Raw genomic sequence first — 24634 nt, forward strand, 5'->3', positions numbered from 1 at the left:
TGTGAATTTTTGTGGAAGAATATGTTGTGGCGCCTCGAGAAGACATAATACGATCAAGTGAATTAAATAGTCAGTCCAGGATATCCAAATAAATTATAATTATAATGCAGAATTGTCAGGACAGGGTTATCTCTATACATCCTATACAGCCTACCCCTGCAGGGAGTGGTATCATGATGTTATTAACTTATAAAATAAACTACGCTTGGCAATGCTTACAAAAACTGCGCTTTGAATTTAGCTAACCATGATTTAAAAACAATTAACTTTAATTATTAGAAAAATATAGAAGGTTATAGAATAAAAAAAAATGATTGGGAACAAATTGGCGGGTATGTGTATAGTATTTCTTGGTAGGTTGAGCAAAACAAAAATGTAGTAATATGGGCGCTGAGAAAAGGTTTCCATGAAAAAAAGTTTCTTTGGTGGAGAGAACAATTCTAAATTCGAGAGTTAGGCGAAAATTAATAGGTAGATACCGATAAACGGGGAATTTTATGCATTGGGGAAATAAGTAGAAAGAATAAATATCGATGCAAGTCACACGGTTTAATTTAAAACAGACGTCAATTCCGAATCATTTAAAAAAACATTTGTTTTGTGCAATAAAATACGATCTAAGTGCCTAATATCAAAAGGAAAGTCACGTTGTCTGACTAATTCTAGTGAAGATAGTTGTGTCTAATAATATGATCGAAGCTATTATAAATCACCTTGACCATCACGGCTGGAAATAAGTGTGGGTAATCCTAAACCCGAAGTTTAGATTATTTTAAGTACTGATGAAATCTTGGCCTAAAAATATACGACGGAATTCATAGAGCACCTGCATAGTCATGTCATAACACACTTTAATTTAATAAAAGTTTAGTTCAGGATTACGCAGAATCCGACTCATAACGACACGAAGAAAGTTTTAATAAAAAGTGGTATAAACTCTTCCCACGTGTATAGGCATTTAAGGTAGTCATAATACCAAACTGTGCAACCTTCACGTGTGCATGTAGGGGTACTTGTAATACGTCTCGAGGTTAAGCATATTAAGGAAGCCTGGCAAGTTAACTGATGGCATGTTCAAGTAATTGCCTGCATGCTGAACAGGCTTAATATTATGTAGTCACAAATCAGTGGGTCAAGTTTGTCTGTGACGTGTTGTGGCGGCTTCCAAGCACGCTGCTTGAAATTCTATGGCTCGCACACTCTCCAATTTGTCTATGGATTTTAATAGCTTTATTGAGAATAATGGAGCAGCGAAAATATACAAAAGAAGGGGAAAATCTAGGTTAGGTACTTACGCTAATAAGACAAGGTCTTGAACAAATTGATAAGGATTTTATTTAAAAAAAAAAAAAAAAAACCACAAAATTACAAGATAAAATAGATGTATAGTAAATTTTTGGAACAATTCATAATATTTAACCTAATTTTAATTTTTTTTTCTTAATACAGAACCTAAAGTTACATTTTTTCTACTGCTCAAAAGAAACAACGTATTGTTCACGTGATGCAATCTTTAGTTAGTAATTGTGTACCCAAATATATTTAACCTCCTTGCCATGGGCAAGTTAGTTTTGCGGTTGAAGGTGAGTTATTGACAAATATTTATTTATTTTTAATTTACCACTTAATATGTAACCATCAATATAGTACGCATAAAAATGTAACCATTAATATTTTACGCATAAAAATTTAAGAATAAAATAAATGTTGAGCAGTTACAAATCATTTATTTAATACCTCTCCTAATTTTCAATAGTTTGAGAAGTCGTATTTTGAATTAATTGCATTTTTTTCAATGCCACATTTGAAGAGTTGTCCTGCCGCCTAGCCGCCCATGGTGCCAGTTCCAGGTAGAGTCGGGCGGGTCTCTTGCTGCTGCAGACTGGCACTGGGTGACAAGAGACAAGAACATGCTCCAACTGAACTGTGCCAGTTCCAGGTAGAGTCGGGCGGGTCTCTTGCTGCTGCAGACTGGCACTGGGTGACAAGAGACAAGAACATGCTCCAACTGAACTGTGCCAGTTCCAGGTAGAGTCGGGCGGGTCTCTTGCTGCTGCAGACTGGCACTGGGTGACAAGAGACAAGAACATGCTCCAACTGAACTGTGCCAGTTCCAGGTAGAGTCGGGCGGGTCTCTTGCTGCTGCAGACTGGCACTGGGTGACAAGAGACAAGTATTAACATGCTCAGAAATCCATTTATTCTTGTTACACTGATTTAAAATTTTTACATAGTTTTGACTTTTTTTGTCGATCATGCTTTAGTTACCTACTATTTTTTCCAACATTTTCTTTGAAGGTTTCATTTTCTCGTAAGGAGACACAAGCAATACCCATCATGGCTTGGCCTATTTCAGCATATCGCTCGCCATGCACTACCAATGGGAATGTATGGTGAGCGTTGTGCTGAAAAAAGCCACGAGAAATTTACGTGGTCCATAACATCGGACCAAACCAATTTGTTTTTAAAATGACTATTTCGGGTGTAATATCAGAGATGATTTTATTTAAAAAAAAACAAACGACAAATTTATATGAAAATAGATACATAGTAAGTTTTAAGAAAAGTTCTTACAATTTTATTGTCGAAATATTTACGAAAAAAGGCGCCAAACCATTTTGTTTTAAACTAAATATTTCTTCCTATTTTAGTGTAGTTACAATATTATTCAAAAATTACCATAAAACGAAGTTATTGAGACGCTTTTGCATTTCATTAACGTCAGTTAATAATGCAAGTACCTGAAAAAGTTAATTATTATTTGAATGGAAGCAAAGCTTTTGTAATGTACTTATATTTTATTTCTTAATTATGTTTTTTTAACAAATTACTTGAATAATTAACGAATATTTGTTTGTTGAGAAAACGAGTTGAAATTTTTATATTTTAACTACATTAAAATATTATTCATATCGTAATAGATATTTACAAGTAATAAAATCTCAGCGGCATTAAAATTGAAGCGTATCAAAAGCAAAGAAATCAGTTTTCAGCAGTCATTAAATTTCTAAACTCCGAAGGTTAAGTCATTAATTATTGTGATTATTTTAAGTTACCTGGAAAACATATTTTTCTTATATTTTAAGTACGGCGGGATAGAATAATTTCAATGTTATTCCTTTTCAGTTGACAGCTGAGCTTAAATCAGCGTGGTACCAATGCAATACGTCTTTTCAACTTTAATCTAGAAAGAGTGTTGGCACATTTGACAACGAAGTGACGCTTTGGTTCCATTGGAGACAGGGCAGGCATTACCGGTAAATTGGCCAAATTCTATAAAATGTTTCTGTTTACCGGTAGGTATATTAATAAATTTAAATAAATAATTACGACTTCAATAAACCTACAGAATCAGCAGTTGTTGGAGTATTAATGAACGACATGCCTGATTAAGTTGTAAAATAAATAAGTTTTTTAATCCTAGAGAATCAAGTCCCTAAAAATATAAAATTCTTTAGTAACATATATTAAAAATATACAGGAAATATTTACAAGCATTGTGTGTGTGCATTCAGCTTACAAAAAATTACGACAAAATTGCATTACTTCAGTCTCTTTACTAAAAATAATATCCCACCGTTAAATATTGGCATAGTAAATATTTTTGTAAGTGGACTATCTATACCACTCCAACGAAATTGTACAGCACAGCATCACTATGTATATAAGGGAATCAAATTGATATATAAACAGGAAAAAGCACGACAGTTAAAAAAATATTTATTTTACAAGCAATAATTATTAGCCTGAAACACTCATCCACATTGAAAAAGCTCCTGATAAAAGATACATGACGTCAACGGGACTTGAACCCGTGTCCTTTCGATTTCCCGTCGATTATTGCTTGTAAAATAATTGTTACCCTTTGTGCTATGCATAAAAAAATCGTGTCTTAATCATTAGTTTACAAAAAAAATAATAATTAAAAAAATATATATAAAAATTTTGTAGTACCTACCAACCAAACGATTACTTTAACTTTATATATATGTAAATAAACAAGACAATATAATTAATAAACAATATAGATAAGATTTACATAATACATTAGACATGAAATTTTGTTTATCATGTCTAATCTATTAAGTAAATCTTATCTATATTGTTTATTAATTTTATATATTGTCTTGTTTATTGCTGAATATATTTGTTCATTCGTTATTCTCTATTGTCGTCTAAAATGATTAAATAATGATATTAATTGCCTAATTAATTTTAGATTACAAATTCACATTTGAAAATAATTATTATTCTTTATTTTATATTGATGAACCTGCACGTCTAACTTTTTACTTATACCCCGCAGTAAGCGTTCTAAGATGATTTGAAAGGGAGATATGTAAATATGAATGTTAGAGGGAGCGCGCTAGTATTAAAAAACAATATGAAAATATGTAATAAAACACGACTCTTTTAAAATAGAATAAAAATCTCACGACAAATTCTTTAGTTGCATTCAAAGATACACTGTGAATATGCCTATAACATGTTAAATAACAGAACAAAACGTGTTATTGATAATTTTTGGAGCTTACCTTACGATTTTTTACTATTGAGGGAATTTTATATAATTATGTATAGATATTATCTTAAAAATAACTTTTTTTTAACTTAAAGAGTTATCGAGAAAAGTGTTATAAATCAGTAGAAATTGTGTATGCGGGGGCTATATAACCTTTGACTTTGTAACTTTTCACTTTTAAAGATTAAGCTTAGCTTTGAAATTTTTAATTTTATAACTGTATAAGTAGCTGTTATATATAGTTCTCCTCTCCGAAGTACAAGCATCTGCTTCATCAGGGGAATGTATGTAATATAATCTAAATCAATATTATTACACTGTAATTAAATTTATGAAGAAATCAAAACTAAATATTTAAATGGAATCCTACAACAATTCAGACAAGTATTTATAGGTATAGTAGTAGTATTATAAGTATTTATAGGTAATGCAGAATTGGAGAGCTTTCTATTCAGCAGCAGCGATATGCACTCAATATTTAGATTTACACCTGCTATTATCACCTCCATAATTACTGGTATTTCTTTATCAATTTACCTGTAATACCATTTATTGATAACTTTGCACACCCTGATTGGAAAAGCTTGCCAGCTTCCAGCTTCTAGCACGCAGACGCATCGGTTTTCCCTGAAAATGTCGTCTGACGGTTCTGAGCTTTGACTTCGCCCACATTCGAGTAATATCTGAAAATAATTCCGTGATATCCGAAATAAACGTTTTTTACCGTTTTGTCAAGTCGGGGATAAGAAATCAATCTTGTTTCGCACTAGGCCTTGGACTTAATGTTGTTTAGTTTGTTTAATATAATGTTCAACAGCGTTGCTACATCTCATCTATGGTTTGAGTCTGGGTGACTTTACTGATTAATTTTAAAACATTATCATTTCCATTCTGGTCTAGTTACCCAAATCAAATACGCAATTTTGAAGTGAACAATAACACAGTTTAAATGCCTATATGACTTCCTAAACCGTTTTTTTATTTTTCATTTAGAATTTTTAAAAGAAATTAATTTCTTTTACTACACTATATATAGGTATATATTTATTTATTTAATATTTGTGTTTTTTACAATAAATAAACAATGTTTACAAGTTATACTGTTTTAATTTATGCTACACTTCCATTAAAAGCATTTGCTTGTGGTTGGAAGAGGAGTGTAAATTTGCGAAAAAATAACATAACTAGGTTACAAAGTAAACAGCATTACAATATTAATCTATGCAAATTATTGTATTTGGAAGGAAGAAAAAATATATATTATGGAGGATAAGTAGAGTATAGTAGGGTAATTTGTGAGATTTTCAAGGGAATCATTCGTTTAAGCTAACGATTTTTCTAAAAAAAAATTTTTATTTAATTCAATATTTGTTTTTTAACATTAATATAATATACAAAATACAAATAATAACAATACAAAATATACAAAACAGAACTTAAAAATTCAGTTCAAAAACTATAATGTTCGAGTGCTCCACTGAAAACTCTTGAACGATGAGTTCTAGTATTCTGAGAATTACATTGATTTTTATGTCAGACAATTCGATGAAGTAACATCATGAGCTATAGAGTTTATAAATTTTTGTTTCGCGCTCAACAAAAAATGTTGTTTCTATTCATTCATCTGTTTAAAATCTAATAAAAAATATATTGTCTCTGAGCTGTAACTACTAGTACGGCATAAACGGGTTTCTTATATTCAAACTGATTAATATAATGAAAAATAATATAATCTCCTGCTAAAAGAGAATCCTACATTATTGCATCCAAAATTTATTTGGAATATTTTCGTGAGGAAAAATTGATTAAAATTTGCGAGAAAGTTGAATCGATTTACACTTCGATCTACAAAACTAAAAAATCATCTCCACAAATCCAATGAAATGGCTGTGCAAACTGTAAAAGTAATATCTTGGCTAAGAGACATAATTAGTTTTTACCCGTTTATTCAATCACCAATGCTTGAGAGGAGACAGGAGCACAGAACTGAGCTGAGATCAGAACACGAAACGTTCCAAAAGATATTTCATCGCAGCGGCCTGTTTGATTCTGTGGCGTACTGCCGTTGTGCCGTGACTCGTTCGTTATCATTTTATTTTAGCCCGAGGCCTTCACTCTCGCTTCACCCCAGACGAGTCGACGCCAAATATTTTGCACTTTCATGCATTGTCTGGATTGTGTGACTGTGTGCGTAATTCGACTTAAAATTAATTAAAATCGATTTTAACGTAATGTTGTTAAAAATGAAAACTTGAAGCCTCTTCTACTGTTGAATTTGTTGTTAATTCTCAAATGAATCGTATTTTCATGCAATGAGGCAATCATAATTGAAAATTAAAACGTTTTTAAACCAAACATGTTGTTACTGCCCGAAAATATTAAAACAAACTGGTCAAACCAACCGACGTAGTGTGTTCGATTCCACAGCTGGTCAAGTCCTCCATCACTACACAAGCAACATTTTCCCCTTACTGTGGTGGTAGTAGGATATTTTCAAATATTGTCAGGTTATTCGTAACCCGGGAATATTTGTTTTTCTTAAAAAAAACAATATAGACTTTTTTGTTCATCCCAAATGGTACTCTATGTTTAGTGACTTAGCAGGGGTGCCCGGGTTCGGGGGTAAGGTTTATCTAGGTCTTGACGGTAGATGCTTCTGCCCACCTACTGCGTGGCGGGCCGGATCGGGAGACACTCTCCAGCAGGACTCTCTCAATTCGTTGACCACTGTGCCGCAGTCGGAGGAATGGATTCAACCGCTCTTCAATCCTGTACACATTGAACCCCAGATTTCTACCCAACCCTCATACTTGTTTCCTTCCCAATACTTCCTCTCCTCTATTTCCTTAAAAATACCATCCCCACAGCATCCTCAAAGATAACATAGGCCATGAGGGAAATTATGTTCCTCGAGACTTCCTGTGTGGAGTTAATTTAAGACAAATGAATAAAACAATATTTAGGACCATTTAGTAGCCCAATGGTCCGAAGCGATGAGTACGACAAGCAAGCTCCTCCATCATCTCACAAGCAAAAAAAATCACTTCTAATGATGATAAGAGGAGGAATTAAAATATTATCAAATCATTCGTAACAAAAAAAAATGTATTGCTTCAATTTTATTTTATTTTAATAAAGTTTTTTTAAAGTCTCATATCTCATGACTCACGGCAGAAAATCCGTTGCTATAAATCCCAGATAGTATTTCACTACGCCAGAGCTTGAAAGTTTTTTTAGTGGGATACACAAACAGATATTTGTATTGTATGACTTGACTTTATTAAAGATAATTTAAAAATGAATTATTCAAACGATAATCTTGATACAAGCATCAACATACTTAGATAATAATGTTTATCATATCAAACCAAAGGTCTTCCAATATTTATTATATTTCTTAAAGATATTTATGATTGTATGCAGACTATGATAAAGTACAGCTATTTAGAGAAACAGAAAATTTATTCAAGAACGTTGTTTCCTTCGCTTTATCATTAAAATGTTACACTTCTGCGCTTGAATAATCGAGCTTCCCATTTTCTGACAGGTCGCTAGTCGCAAGGTGGTTTCTGTAAAGTCTAAACTGCCCCACTTCTGATCTCAGGGGTTCCCGGAACTGCCACCATGTTTTGGCACAGACACAATATTGTTGTTGTCGAGGGAGATTTTTCATAACACACTTGATTGACGCAATATTCCCACTGAAATATGAGTCCGTTCAAAATACTGTTATTTATGCTTAGAAGTTTAGATTGTTTATACATTCGTGTTATTTCCTGCACGATATTAGCCAAGACAGTTGTAAACTTTAGCAAAAATATTTATTTGGTTTACCGCTGTTTGAAGGGTTTTTCTGTATCCTCTCATGATGTTATATTGGGTTAAGGTTGTACGAGAATAAAACAGAAGATATTGGTTTAAAGATTGATTGGGAAATGTGAAACATCCGGCGCAGCCATTGGGTTTCTTAAGAAATACTATTTTCTGCTCCAAAAGAATATCACTTGTAGTACCTACCGTATGTACGTTGGTAGATATAGTACTGATATGACCTTTGTTTTATTTATAAACATTATATAAACTAAGCCTAATGGCTACCGTAACACGACCAAGGACTAATCGGAATGTTCATCGAGTTTTGAAAAAGCGGCCGCTTGGTTTTAATTCGAGATAGACATTAATAAATCAAGCTGAACAATGAAGTGAAAAAAAACTCAATGCCAAGTTCAAAAGGAAATACAACTGATAGGTGGGCTTAGTGCTGTCCTTCTTTTGCTAAGCGAGATGTTTGACTCAAAATAAACAAAGATAGATTTATGTATTGAATAATGCATGCATATTCAATGGGATTAATTACCGTTTTTTTTTCTAAAGGACCGCAGCCTGTTATTTGTAATACGATGTCTTAGTTACATAATACAGGCATTTTAAAGGCACTCTGAATGATAACCGAAGGATAAATTTCAATTTAAATACGAGAGTACTACGTGGTCAATGGAGTCAAAGCCACGGCAATAATAATACATAGATAAACAACTATGATTTTGATAGGCAAATTAAATTAACCAAAACACATTCTTTCTTCTAACCAACAAGTTTATTACTTCAACACGAAATGTTTATTTTGAAGAAACTAATGGAGCAGCACTTACGTCACGCTTTATTAAATAAGTAAATATGTTTCATTAATTGAGCGAACTTTTGGGATATAGGAAGAACTAGAATACAATAATTGGTGTAAGAAATGATCATTTCATTCACCTTTTGGGTCGAGACTTCAGTACTCATAGCCGTGGGTGGTATCGCTTTGCGTGGTTGTATTACAATACAAATTATTTAAAACATTGATGGCATATGTGTGTTTTCTTAATTATGGTAATCAGTTCAATTGCGCTTGTCTGGCTTTTGAAAGATTAACCAATAACCAGATATCAACCATTTGGAGGTTTCTCGAATACGCCGTTGTTTCGCAAGTGTTTTCAGTTATTTTGGAGCACTTTGTTTCCTTTGGTCATTGAACTGGTAAATATTTCTCTTGATGGTATGATTATGAAGGTAAATGTTTGGAAATGATCTAAAATCTAAACAATTGGCAATGCATGTTACTTGCTTTGTTCTGCATGGCTATATCTGTATCCCCAGATTTATAATTAGGTCACTTAATCTGTACACTTAGTTGAAAAGGATCTGTATAATTGCAATGTTATCTGTTGACAATGTTCTGCGGAACATTTAAACATGTCGGGAACTGAGAAATCTAAAATAGGGCGCTTGAAGTACGCAAAACGGCAAATAATAATTATTATCTTCCGTGCGTGTTTCTAGGAGAGGCTATGCAAACAATTTGGCTCGAAGCCGAAGAAGTTATGTCAAATTAAATTAGGGTGCACTCAAAAGAAATGAGAAGCTTTCGCAAGAAAATAGAGCGCACTAAGTATTCTTTTATTGTTCGGGATGGGGCTATTAGCGAGAGCATCTTTAAGCGGAAAAGTTATTTTCTTTTACAGCTGTCATTCTATTTGCGAAAAGCTATATAAATTTTATTGTTAAACCGTTGTTCACTCCGTTGCAATAAATTTTTAATGAAGTAATAGAAATGATCGCTGCATGTTTTACCTCCATCAAAATGATGTTATTGTTAACTGGCATCAACTGAGTACCTAATAATATTAAAATTTCATAGTAACATAAAATACTTACATGTTATGTACAACATTCATAAACTTCACGTTTCCCCTCTAAAATTATGAGACATTATTTTAGACGTTCCTGAACGTTTATTTTTTTCTAAATGGTCATGGTAATAATAATTACATACAATGTTATGAATTATTCCCCAAAATTTCAGTCAAACAAAATATTTTAGCGTCCAGACGGTCCAGTTTTTTACTCATGCATTTAAAATGTCGATAAATGTCTATAGTTATCGGTGCACTATTTCCACGTGTCGAAACAATTCGGAGGAATCTGTGTTATCGCATTGTCATTGTATTTCATTGCAATGGCTATTTTAGTATTTTAAACAATCCCGAATAACTTGTATTTTGCGTGATATTTTAACGACTTCAGATTCTTGGTTTTGAACACTAGTGTGACAAAGAAAATGCACAACTGCCGTTCGAATGTACACACTTAATTTGATTTGTAGACGAGAGCTTTTGTTGTTTGTTTTGTGAGATTATTATCTGAAACATTTGTTACTGGCCATAATTTTAGACTCGAAACATGTAACACATCAAAAGAAACTTACTGTTTTACAGCTGAATTAAGATAAGGGTAATCCATTCGCTCCTTGCAGCGTTCATCAACGTGATTTTCGTACAATTTTGATCTGAAATACTTGTTTTAGATATACTAGACACGATGCGTACATTCGCGTCACACTTTCAATGTAATATGTTTAAACAGTATCATCATAAATAGGACCTAGTTAAGTTGTTGATCCAGTTATTGCTGCTCTCATGCTCCAAATGGCACGTTCACACTTCACACTCTCCTTAGCCACGCTACCAGAGAGAGGAGAGAAGGGAGGCTGTGACGTCAAATGTATGTGTCATCTTATAGAGGACGTCTCATCGTCTCGAATCTCAAGGTCTGAAAGGCATCCGGTGCTTTTCTCGAGGATTATTTAATAGTCTTTCAGATCGTCTCGTATTTTCTCATAAAATAGATGCTTAGACAGATTTGCAGATTTTTCGGATTTTACGGATAAAAAAGCACATATACTACTTTCAAGTTATTGACGAATAAATTTCGAAATAAATGGCACTTAAAGACCTTATTATATGAACTTTTCAAGTTCGTCTACAACTGCTAACCTTGAGACAAATTTGACTGGGATTTCTGGAACGGATTTAGAGTTATATTAAAGTTTAGATTCGGTGTTAGAAAAAATAATTACCATTTCAATGAATCTGTCCTTCGGAAATTCACATTAAAATTTAATAATATAATCAATAGAAAACAAATGAAATGTTTTTTTAACGAAACATATTCAATCATTTTTTGTACGAAATCAAATTAATATTGGTTTCGATAGGCCTTCAGATTTTTCAAACGCTGCAGTATAATATTCTCTAAAAGTGTGCAATCTCAAAACTTCACACATCTTATGTCGAAACGAATGTTTTAGTATCTGGAACACCGTGTCTTGCATAACATATGATATTTCTGCATCGCATCCAGATCATTTGAGTTGATAAATTCAGGCGTTTTCCACAATATCAATCAATCTACAAATATGTATGTTTAAATTGTTCAATAATTATATCATCAACAAAATAACGTTGATTTGTTATGAACCTACCATTCCAATTCTTATAATAAATCTAGTTTCAAAAATATCGTCGGCTATGTTGACTTAAAGCTGCAAATAAAGTTTGGCATTTGTGCAAACCACAACCACGTTTTCTAAACCACATTTTATTATTTAAGAAAACGTTTAATTACCCGAAGACGGCGGACAAGACGTAATGTTTGTTTTTCACTGAACTGCGGTCTGGGTCCATAAATATACTTCGCTTCACTAGTCAAACAATATACTTACAACATTGTTTGCTAATTTTTAAAGCAGTCGACCAACCGGCTTGCTAAGTTTACAAAGGGTATGTAGGTTAATCCTAAAATATGTCAATTCGTGTAGACAGCCAGTAATATATTTAGTGAATGATACCGTGTACAAGCACAAGCCACGTGACAAGCTTCAATATTTACGCAGACAAATATGTAATATCTCGCTCGAGTTGGTGAATTTATTTTGCGAAACAAATAAATAAAACAAAAAGCTTTTTCACCCGAGAAATTTTGACAAATTTAAAATTAAATAATCACTGGCAAGCTGACAAAATATTTTCACAGAAATATAATAGAAATAATAAAATTGAAATTTGATTATACTCAAACATTATAATTTAAATAACTTAGATGTGATAAAATTGAACTTCACAACCTTCTCTAGGGAGCACTTTAAGATAAATTGTAATAGTAGTGTAATAACAATAATAGTTAATATATTCGGTATAGCACTGGGAGGTCTCTTCGACATAAATTTAGCACTTGATATGATCTTGATAAAAGTTTATTAGTTATGTACTCAAGGTAATGGGGACTCACCGAAATTTACAGTGGAAGCAAAAACAGTCGTGTTTCGAAGAAAAACCTAGCACTTTGATGACGAGCAAATATGATAAAAAAACAAAGGTCACCGAACGAGTGCCGATTAGTCTCACAGATAAAAAGAGATAATTAATTACTTAATGAAGAAAGGAAAATAATTAACCATAATATTAATTATTATGCAATACTTGAAATCAATGGTGTATAATGAAATCCGCGATCGGAAAAACCCATGTACCTCGAAATTATTTACTCGCGATATTCAGTTTTTTTCAATCCATTTTTCATGAGGCTTTAATTTAACGGCTAGATGTTATATCTCATTTAATGTAAATTTAATAAAAGTCGTAACAAACCTTCAGTAACCATGGAGTTACGTACCGAATTACGTAATGTTGAAGAACGAAGGACTTGAAATCGGATAAAAAGATACGATCTCATAACGAAACGTCCTTCGAGTAATTTAGATCAAGAGGGAAGAGATTGCTTTATTTTCGGTCTCTGTGATCGCTGATTATACAATTACCTGTTTTATGTGGTTTGGGAGTGATGAATATATTTTAAGAATAGCTTTCGGTTATGAAAGAAAGCTTTAAGTGTTTCGAATGAAATTTCGTATTTTTGTATGTATTTAATAGTATTATTGGAGAGGTTTTTTTTCATCATTATTTTATTATTTATTTGTGTGATACCGTTCAGAGTTTAAAATGCGCAAAGGCAGTAGAATTGTGGCAATCTCATTTGGGGTAAATTGTGAGCCTTTGGACAGTGGTACAGGAAGGTCGAAATTACCTGGCTATTAGATCTGGTTACTAAACTTACATTTCCAGTAATGTTTCTATTCTGAATGGTGGTTTTCACCAGGTTAATATTGAAAGTATCTTCACCTCTGTGTCATGATAGAACAATGCAAATTATGATAAAATTAAGGTTTTCTATAAAAACCCCTGAATAAATAATGCACTCACACACACCTTCATACATAAATTTAAAGCTTCTATGTAGATTTTAATGGAAACCAATGTCGCTGCTGTCATAGTTAGTTCGGTACCTTTTGACTATTAGTTCGAAACAGCCAATAAAAATTGTGTACTCTGTCTCTCTTGTACTACCTGAAATTGTTTTTGCCATTCCATTTGATTTTGAATTTGTACGGAAAGACCGAATTCCTGAATTTAAAATTTAAGAATGGTCAGACTTTGAAACACGAAACACATCGCATTTTTTGTGTTCGTCTTTATTATATGAATTCAACGGTCAAAGATGAATGACGAATATCGATCCATGACCTTAGATGTTTTTATCCACACTCTCTTCGAGATTTATCTTGTATGTTTGTTGAGAACTGTAAGTGAAAGTATTTAAACAAATATAAATAAATAAGCATTCACGACAAAACTCCCCAGAGCAAATGTATTTAGGTTTTGCACAAAAAGTTGAATCTGTCGTATGTACATTAAAAAGAAAAGTATAATAATTTCTACTATTGTGTATGAATTGCTAGTCTGTTTTTGTGGATGTTCATCTCTATTGGAATTGAAGAAAGTTCTCAGGAGTAAAAAGTTAATAAGCAACACCTGTCTGCCCGAGGGCATGCATTATAGCAAACAGTAAAATTAGGAACACGACATCACTGGAATAAAAGCTGTTTTCGCTTGAGAGATTATGCATTTATGCATGTAGCCAGCCTAACCTAAGCTTAAAACGTTGACATTATTACTAAATCGCAATAAATTTTTTGGCAAAAGACGGATATTTTCATATAAATAGGACTCACTACAAACCTAATATTCAGTACATAGAAAGTATTGCACTTAATATGGTTGGTTCATTCGATATCCTAAAAATGAAATCAAACAATTTATTTAGTATTTTTGCAACTCGTTTTACAGTGAAGAGAAACCTATTCTATAAATCGTCTTGGTGAGAGACGATAATTCAGAATCGATACATCGTGCGTTGCATTGATTGGATTGGCTTTAGCTACTTTTAGTTACCAAATTAGGATATCCAGGTACCTACTACTCAACCTTCCTCTTTCTCTGCTCTCTTCCTCCCCACTTCAATTAACCACACATCCAAATTTCTATACAGTTGAAATTGTTGTGCACTTCATTTAAACAAATAATATATAGAGATGTTTTACTACAATTTATTTTCCGAATTGGATCGTTAAGATTATCTTTGTTTATGTTTTCCAGGCGAGTGGGTATTCGAAGAGATAATATCTTTTTTGAGGTTCCATCGTAAATTTCACACAATTAATCACAGCCTGGCGAACGCTTTACTCCAACGTTACCATTTAATATCACAGCAGATTGCTTTGTTTACAGAAGCGCCCATACAAGCGGAAGAACACTGATTTAAATGGAAACCTAAAGAATTTATTACTACCTTACAATGGGGGAATTTAAATTTTCATGCAGCAGATATTGTTCTAGAAATATTTAAATTTTAATTTCTTTAATATGACTACTGCGATTTGTCATTTGTCAATCTTTTAAAAAGACCATTTTCAACGTCACACTGTCACGGGAGGGAAGAAGTCACCCATAAATAAAAATGCATCTCATATAGGGGGACGGACCGTTATTTCTCTTCAGATTTTCGCCATTTTTAGAGCAAAAAGTAATTTTTATTATAAAAAAATATAGTACTCTCATCCAGTCGTAAGTCTACGCAATAATGAAAGAGTTCATAATCTCCACTGACAGTTTTTTCAGACACAAGAAGAAAAGTGTTAAAAGAACATTTTCTAAGGCAACAACATTTTTTTAAATATAATATTTTGGTATTGAGCTAAACATACTAACTGTTGGGTCTAGAAAATCAAAAAAGAAAACTTACATACCGAATTTGAGACCCAAATTGTCTCTAGAATAAATCGCGTAAGTCAACTGTTTTACAAATGTAATAATTCTATCGCTACATTGTATTCAACACGTTTTGTTGGAAACCTTGTCTTAAATACATTAAATGTAGGTATTAAAAATATTAAATGCTCTTGACTTTTGTTATATTAAACACATAATAATTATTTTAAATGGTTTTGACTTTTGTTTCATGATGGAAATTACTTTGCAATCAGGAAATAAGGTAACCTAGAAAACTAGACCTTAAAGACTGTAAACATTGTATGCACTGTTCTCATCATACAGACCGGCCGATTTGAGTTCGATACAGGGGAAAGGACTTACCTACATACTCCCTTTTGAACAATAATTTATTGTGTATCATAATGAAATGAGAACCTATCACCAAAATTATGTACTGAGTGAGATAGATTTTTAAGCATAGATCGCGTGGCGGAAATTCCTAATCCAAGAATGTAGTTCTGGAACGTACGGGATCACAACCAGTTGCGGTTTCCTCAAGTGCATTTATGCAGCGAAGACCCATTAAAACGATGAAATTATAAGACAGACTTCCCTCCCTTCCATAAATAGCGCGCCATCAAAATTCTCACTTCAAAATCGTCGCGACCGAAGAATACGGTCAAATACCAACCCGATATTACCACGCTGTGCGTAGTTATAGAATCAGCATATATTTTTTTACATTAACCCGACACAGGAGGCCCTGACGAAAATAATTTTCCCTCAGGGCCTGTGACAGATTTTGGGATGAAGTGTGGGGGTTATTTTAATGAAAGGAAGAATATGAAGTTCTGGGAAGGTAAAAGGTATGAGGGATGGGTAGGGATCATTGTGTCCAGAAGTGACAGACATATGAATATATCCCTCCCACTACGGCGCAAGGCGATTGGTCAAGAGTCCGATTAGAGGGGTCAAAGGGTCTCCCCAAACCACCCTCACCCGATCTGGCATGCCATGGTGGGCAGGAGCATCCTGAACACACCTCACCCGATCAACCAGGGCACTCCTGCTAAATCATTAAACTTACCTTATTTCATACAAAACAAAACCAACACAATCCTCCTGTCGATGAAATCTTACGCCAAAACAAGACGATCTTTGTGCGGCGCGATTAAGAATGTTTGATACCACGTGACCTCCGGAATTTGACGAGTGTCACCGAGATTGAACGAGCCGTCACCGCCCGCGCCGGAGGCTCAACTTTGCAGTTCTTACATAGATGCAATTTAAATGTTATTTTTCTTCAGTAGTTTATAGTTAAAAAAATTACATTTTTATTTTCTGTTTTCTGCATTTCTCCAACCGTTTGCTTTTAATGGCATTTGTAAATCCACTAGTAAAACAGAATTTGTCTTAAGTCGCTAGTAATGCAACATTGTGTTGCGCTTTCTCTAGTTTGGTTTCGACTAGAAAGCAGTTGCATTTATTGATTTTTCAGTAATTCTTATAAGTTATACCTAATATTGTACAATGAGGAATAGTGTTTTTTACAAAAAAAAAGATAATTCGAATTGGAGTGAAGGGGGCTTGAAATATAAAAAAAAATATGAAATAGGATTACTTATCTTCTCTTGATATTCTGAACCCTCAGACAAAAAGACCACGTACCGCCACTGGTTACAACGTCTCTGGTATAATTATTATCTATCTCAATAAAATAAAATGAAATGAGTAAATTATAAAATACATTGTAATATGGAATTTAATCATGTAACTTTTATTGGGTACCTACACTAAGGTAATTATTAGGTAACTACAGTAAAATTTACAGTTGCGGGAGAATTTCTTGTCATGGATCCGAAAAAAAATGTTTTTATTATATTCAAGTTACTCATATTTGAATATTATTATTTAATTTAAACTTGATTAAACTTGACAACTTGTTTATGATTTTATTGTTTTATCATATTATTCAAGGGAAAATTGTAAAGTAAAGCATTACAGACCACTTACTTAGGTAGCACAAATCGGAGACGCCCGAGGAATACATGGCACGATCAAGTGAATTAGATACTTGAGTCAGAATAATAGAATATTATATATGAGACGGTGTATGAATGTGAATTAGGCAAGGAGAAATGCGGGAAACGGTGTGATGCTTAGTTAATTAGTTAATTACTTAGGTACCGTTTTTTTCTTATTTGAATGCTCAATAAAAAGCTTACGAAAACTTTATTTATTCACGCCCGGCTGGGCTTTTACATGCTATTTTCTTATTTTTTACAAAGAACATCTAAATAAACACAACAAAATAATTAATTAAAGTAAACTCAAAAAACAAAATCAAAAAGAAAATAGAAGACCTGATAAAACACAACCTCTTAAACAAAAACAATGTCAAAACGATATAAAGTGGAAACTAGATACTCCACCATGCAAGATGGAAAAATATAATACTAGGAAAATTACAAAACTTTGGTAAGATAAACAGATCTACGTAGTTTCTATAGTTAAAATATATTATATTTGATATTCTTCTTTCTGAATATCCTTCAAATACGGTAAAATATGGTTTTAATACCCCTGAAATATTTATTTTTTTGGGATATGGCATCTCTGGTTGTAAGTATACAACTCTCATTGTGATCCCATTGAATAGAGATATTCTCACAATAGGCAATAGGCAACCGTGCAACAGTGCTAGGAGCCGGGGTATTGAGCCCATATATTGCGACCGGTTAGTCGTGATAAAGAATTCGATGCCCCACACCCAAGGCATACAAAACAACTGTTTCACTTTCATCGCGGACATATTATTTCACTTTCATAAAAGTGAATTCGTTTATTTTCAACCATCAAATGAAATGAATAGGTTATGATTAAATTTTCAAATTCATTTGTAAGTAATTGACATTTTATCATTACCCATTCAATACAAAACCAGTGCCAATGATGCCTACCGGTGTAATTGTGCAGTGCTGATAACAGGTTCGTTTAATCCATTAATCAATTTTCGTCTAACAAATACGAGTATAAGCACCGGCAAATGTTTGATAAACTTGTTCTTTCAAAACCGTTCAACAGTTTAAATCAAATTAGTGGCTAAACAAAATAAATTGCAATTGTTTTTAATGAGTTTAATAAGTGAAACCTAAAATTATAATTGTATTCAAAAAAAGCTTCGGTTGCATCTAGAAACTTCGCATCTATCGCATATTCGCAAGGTTGAGTTCCTGTGTTCATTTCCTTGATTCGACCGAATCGTTTTATGATTTTTTTCTGTTTCACATCAATCGTTTGAGAGTCTTTAATAATGTCTTCAATGATTGAAAAACAGTGTTCATTTTTTAATCCAATGATACTTGAGGAATCGACGTAAATTATCAGGTTTTGTTCAAGTATATATTTTGTTATGTTCTAATTCCAATGCAATGATTGAGTTTAAAGACCTCGTTAAATATTTTACCGTTTGAACAGTGAGACAGTTGAGTGCAGAGGCACATCTGTTGGCCAGCATCAGGTGCGGTGTGCGGTACAGTAACAGGTGGTTAGCGAAATACCTCCTGCATTTTTATGTCATCCGTATTTAGTTCGAGAAAAAGCGAAGGAATCCAGATACGTAAGGTAAAAAGTTTCAAAATATTTTTTTAAGTTCTTAGAACCTATTATCCACGCACGTTTCACTACATCTGATGACTGGAATATTAAAGGATTTATAACTCAGACTTATTTTCAGTTGAAGTTAAATATATAAATTAAAACTAGTTCACAAAATCCTCAATAAATTTTTATCCAAATGGATTATGGAATCCCCAAAGTGGGCAAATACATGTTGTGGTACTGAAGAAAGTACCTGGCTATTCGAATCTGGTCACTAATTACGGCTAATTCCATTTCAAGGAATGTTTCGGTTTTTGAACGGTGGTCTTTCTATAGGGGATACTGTGAGTATGAACTACTCTAGAAAGTCTGGAGCCATAAATAATCCTTTTAGAATAATTTCCTCCATAAACCGCAATTTGTCTAACAGAATTGTTGAACTTTAACAAGGTGCTTACAACAAAAAGTCCTGGCAGCACGTCCTGGAACACAATCAAAAGGATTGGAAGGAAGTGTATTCTGTTTGTGTGTTGTATCTCGCGACATCAACAGCTTGGCGGAGAGTCTGGATGCTTCGCCGAAATCATCTGGCAGAGGACCAAACTTCCTGGGGACGGTTATAGAGATCACTTCATATGTAGTACATATGTACATGGCACACCATTCGGAATAGAAAACAAAAAATTGTCAATCATAATATTTTTCACGCTACATCTACAACAGATCACAAGTACTAAAAAAACTCGAAGCAATACATTCAGACTTGTTACAATGAATGTACCTATATAGACTCACAAAATATACACTTTTGCCTTATGTAAATTTGCGTACTGTGTAGCAACTAGCGACTACATTTATAATATTTATAGTTCATACAAAAAGACAACATTATTCTCTAGGTGCCAACTTTCAGTGAGTGGTTTATTTATGCAGTAGACGTACACCAGCTGTTCTTTAATGACCTTATTGCGCTGTAATATTTTTAACATTGTTCAGTCGAATACTAAATCTTTCGATAACCAAGTAGTTAATTAACCAGAACAAACCAAGATTAATTATTCCATACAAAGTGTGATTTTGATTATACAGTAAATCCCCGTTATTTTAACTTTTTTATCTAATTGTATCCAAATAAATGAAGGCTTAATTTTTCTTCTCTTATTTTATCTACCAAATCAAATTCATTTATTTTATCGTTACGTCTTGTTTTGAAACTGTAAAATGTCATTTAATCATAACGTTTTCTACGACTTATTTTCTCTGGTATTCGTACACTTGGTGCTAATGACATTATTCATATTGCGTACCACACAGCGGCAATATCTAAAATATGTCTATAAACAAAGTGAACTAATTCTCCTCAATTGTGAAATAATCAGATATGACTGTTTATATCAGCCAAATACTTGTAACGCGCAAATAAAAGGATTGACTGACTGTTCAAAAATAGCTCACAAACCAGTTTTATATTAGAATCGAGTCAACACACAAAGCGTTAATGACCTTTATCAACTGGGTTATGCTAATGATTGCAAAAGTTTCATTAATTAAACAAAAGATGACATTAAACCATCGCTTATCGCGACAAAACTGTGTGAAGCAATATCGACAGGTCCGGTGATAGATCAATGATCCAATGTTGTTCTGTCTATGTTTAGTGTGGAAAGTAGCAGCTAGTTTTTTTCCCACGAGGTCTGTAAGAATGTCGCAGTCACACAACTTTCCAAAGCAAATTGGATAGCTTTTCAATACAATGGTCGCATATATATTTTTAATATTCTAATGTATTATTAGTTTTCCGTAATCATTGTCTTTTATGTACATGTTACATTGTTCTTTGAAATCTAGCGGCTACTATAAATACTAGGTTCATGGCTCATGCCCGTATTATGACAGTCGTAAATCTGTCCTATTCGGTCAGTAGCTGAGTTAACTTCGTGTTTGGGTCCCACCCAGGCGTACTGTGTTCAATTAAGAATTTCAGTTACTTACAGTTACAGTTACTGCCGTTTTCAGAAATTTTTTTTTTAAATATATTGTTTAAACTACTAAAGTTACATAAATCGTAGAACGGTTTCGAATAAACACTTATTTCGTTAAGATAAAGATCAAATAATTCCACATTTATTCTAAAGTAGAAAGGGTTATCTATTTCGAAACCGGTCCATGGTGTATAAATATATTTTTCTTTAATTATTGAAGTAATATTAGCGATTCATAAACGAAAATCTGAAACAGAAAAATCAGAAAAAGATACAGTCACATCTAGACTCGAACCCAGGACCCTTGCCTTGCCGGGGCACCACTCTACCATCTGAGCTAATGGGACCCTAGATGTGACTTAGTTTTCTGATTTTTCTGTTTAAGATTTTCGTTTATGAATCGCTAATATTGTCTTCAATAATTAAATATTACAATTTGAGGTTTTACTCACTAAAGGGATTCCAAAAAATAAATATTTTTTCTTGTTTAATTTAATCTTTCAAAATGGGCCTTCAAATAAAAACATTATTTTTCCTGCAATCACTAGTAGTTATTATAAACAAAAATAACTAGCCTGCACTGAAAAAAATGAGTTAGCTAAAGTGTTAAGCTAATTGAAGTTGTGTAACCATCGCCTAAAGTTCAGCTACTTTACCTAAAATACTTTATGTGCAGATACCGTCGTTGTTTAGTAAAATGTGCTTGAGCTATTACAACTAAACTTTAATAATAGCACACTAAAAGCATACTTACCTAAACAAAATAATCGGTTTGGTTAATCAAGCTAAAGTAATTTACTAAACCTATTTCACTTTAGAAACTTAAGTTTATGTGTTACTTCCCAAAGTATTTAGCTAAATTTAACTAAACATCTAGTTTGGTTAAATGTTTTGTTCATATAGCAAAACTGAGGTTGGAATATCTAAATTTGGTATTTTTACATAACAATTAGTTGCTTTGCACAAACTTAGGCAAAGTGCAACAAAACTTTAGTTAAAATCTCCCGAACTTTGGTAGATCTGTTTATCGCGCAGGTGTTCATTTACGACGCAGTTATCAGATCGCCACAGTTCGCACCATACGTGAATTGACGTTTGTTGCGCGCGTTGCGAATTCATTTTTGAATTGAATTGAATTTATGTTAACCGCTGTTCCTAGTTCCTAGTGATAATGGCAGACAAAACCGTGGAGGATTATTTAATTTCTTGGAATTTGGAGGCTTACATAGAAACATTTAAAGGTGAGTTTTCTTTTTTCATTTTTTTATTGATTTAGAATTTAGATCATGGAACTATGATATTATATATTATGATAATATCCATTCTATTTGATTTAGAAACTGGCACCTTCATTATTCCATGACTCAAGTACCTACGCAATAGATTTAGAAGATTTGTATTTATTATGTACCTAGTTTGAAGAGTGCGTGTTGACGCTACAACCAAGATTGTGTCAGGAGTCATGACACAAGTTACAGAGAGTGGTATATAAAAAAAATAATAATTGGATCACTTGTATAGCGCCGTTTTTGTGCAAAATCACCTCAAGGGCGCCTTTATTTCTTTGTTTGTTTCCGCCAGTATTATTTTGTATTGAACGAATGTTGTTTGAAACTGTAGTATTTTCTAAGTTACAATTTTACCCTAACCAGAAACTAAATCATAGCAGGTTATATTTAATTTTAATAAATGTGTATTGCAAATTATTAATTCGGACATAACATTTTGAACATTGAATTCTGTTGTTTTTTTTTTGGGAGGGATATTTTTTTTTAAATACAGGGTGACCACCCATTGTTAATGTTTACATTTGAAATTTTCATATAAATGAAATAATTTCATTATTAAAACTATTTTATCTCCGCTTGATTCATGATACAGGGTGTTCGGTATCTGCTGTTGTATAAATATACATTTTTTTAATGAATAATTTTCATTCCTTTGAAAAATAAATTTTTATTTTCTTGTTTTGAAATTTTTTGTATTATCTCGTCGTTTTTTTTCTTTATTTCAGACTCAAGCCATAGACTCGAAAACACTCCTGATAATATCTCAAGATGATATTAAATAATTGATTCCGACTGTAGGGCACCGGGCACTGCCTACAGCACACATTAATGCGCTCAAGGATGTTATTAATCCACCTGTCATAAGTGTAAGTTTTTAAAAGCAGTAATGATGACATATTGTTTACCTAGGCCTTTTTTGGCTAACCATTTGGAAATAGTTGTACCGGACGCGATTTTGATACAAAAATAATAGTATTTAAAATAATAATTCCTGTAATTAATGAATAAATCGACTGCCGGGGGGGTCAAGCAATTCCAAAGGGATAAAAACAAAGCTTGACCCCTTCACCCTTTCTTTCCCCTTTGTGTACATACCCGCTTTTTGTTTCAGATTGAAGATATACCTTCAACTTCCAAACAAACAACGCCCATATATTATCAACACGATGACTTCCTTGTAAATGACATTTCCTTGTTGGAAAATAAAAACAAATCACAAAGAATAACGCAAGAAGCTTTTGAAGAGCAAATTTCGAATGTAAGTTAAATAATTTTAGTAAGTTTCAGATACCTAAGTAACTTAGGTTAATTGTTTTATACATTCCGATATATGTATTTTAGTAGTGGCAGCGTAGAATAGCCATCCTGTGACTGATATTATGATGATTATAGAAGTGGTTATTAGTTATGTAATCAATATGCAATTTAATTTTGTTTTCCAGGACTTACGCAATCATCTCCTATCAATCAATGAACGGCAAGCACTTTTAATGCAGTTTGAGTCAAAGGGTCTGTTGGACAATTCTGCCAGACTGTGCAGTACTATTATAAGTAAGGAATTGCAGGGTAATCCAGATAGATCCATTACAAGCAAGAGATTTTATGAATTTGCTTTTCAAATCACCAAAGTCTTTAATAAAGAAAGCGCAGCTGTATATTTCACCCCATATGTGTGTTTTGGGCCTACCCAAAAAATTGCTGCTAAAGGTAAATTACTAGACACATACAGGCAGCGCCGAAAAGAATTTGCCAAATCAGGACACAAACATCTTTTACTATATTTAAAAAAAATATATAATAAAAAATGATAATATAAATGTGTGTATGATCAAACGTGTTTTCTTTTTTGAGGCTTTGTTGGTATCTGGAAACAATATTTTGAGAGACGATTCTTAACAAAATAACTTTTATATGAATGAGGTTTTAAATAAGTACTTTCTAGTCTTACAAAACATAATATTTATTTATTTAAGTTTCATCTCTCAAAAGGGTTGTAATAAACTACCTGCAACTCAAAGTATTTAACCCATGATTCTGAATTATGGGTATAATCCTTCGAGTTGATGGTGGTTACATTTACACCCTGTATTGTTTTCAGCTAAACTGCAAAGCTTCACTTCCTATTTAATTTAGATAATCTAACCAAAAAGCTAAGCTACAGTACCTAAAGCTAGCTAGCAGTAGAGAGCTAAAACACCTATATCGGTAGGGCTATTCCAACCGAAGTTTAGTTAGTCAACCTAACCATTTTGTAATATTAACTAAATAATAAGGTTACTACATCTAAACAGTTCAGTTTTTCTAACCGAAC

At 32.9% G+C, this 24634-nt stretch overlaps 1 protein-coding gene and 1 long non-coding RNA gene across 2 annotated transcripts in view; one reads left to right on the forward strand and one right to left on the reverse strand.

The window, feature by feature from the left end:
* The window catches only part of Pka-C3 (Protein kinase, cAMP-dependent, catalytic subunit 3), a 139217-nt gene that overhangs the window by 29476 nt on the left and 85107 nt on the right, over window positions 1-24634 (reverse strand). The window lies entirely within an intron of this gene.
* Window positions 22123-24088, forward strand: LOC149424373 (uncharacterized). The gene is made up of 4 exons (XR_016302112.1): window positions 22123-22275; window positions 23049-23189; window positions 23435-23581; window positions 23766-24088. It is a non-coding gene; the product is annotated as an uncharacterized LOC149424373 (long non-coding RNA).

Source organism: Hesperophylax consimilis, chromosome 4, assembly GCF_061612785.1.
Source record: "Hesperophylax consimilis isolate HC1 chromosome 4, BYU_Hcon_1.0, whole genome shotgun sequence".
In the NCBI taxonomy this organism is placed as follows: domain Eukaryota; kingdom Metazoa; phylum Arthropoda; class Insecta; order Trichoptera; family Limnephilidae; genus Hesperophylax; species Hesperophylax consimilis.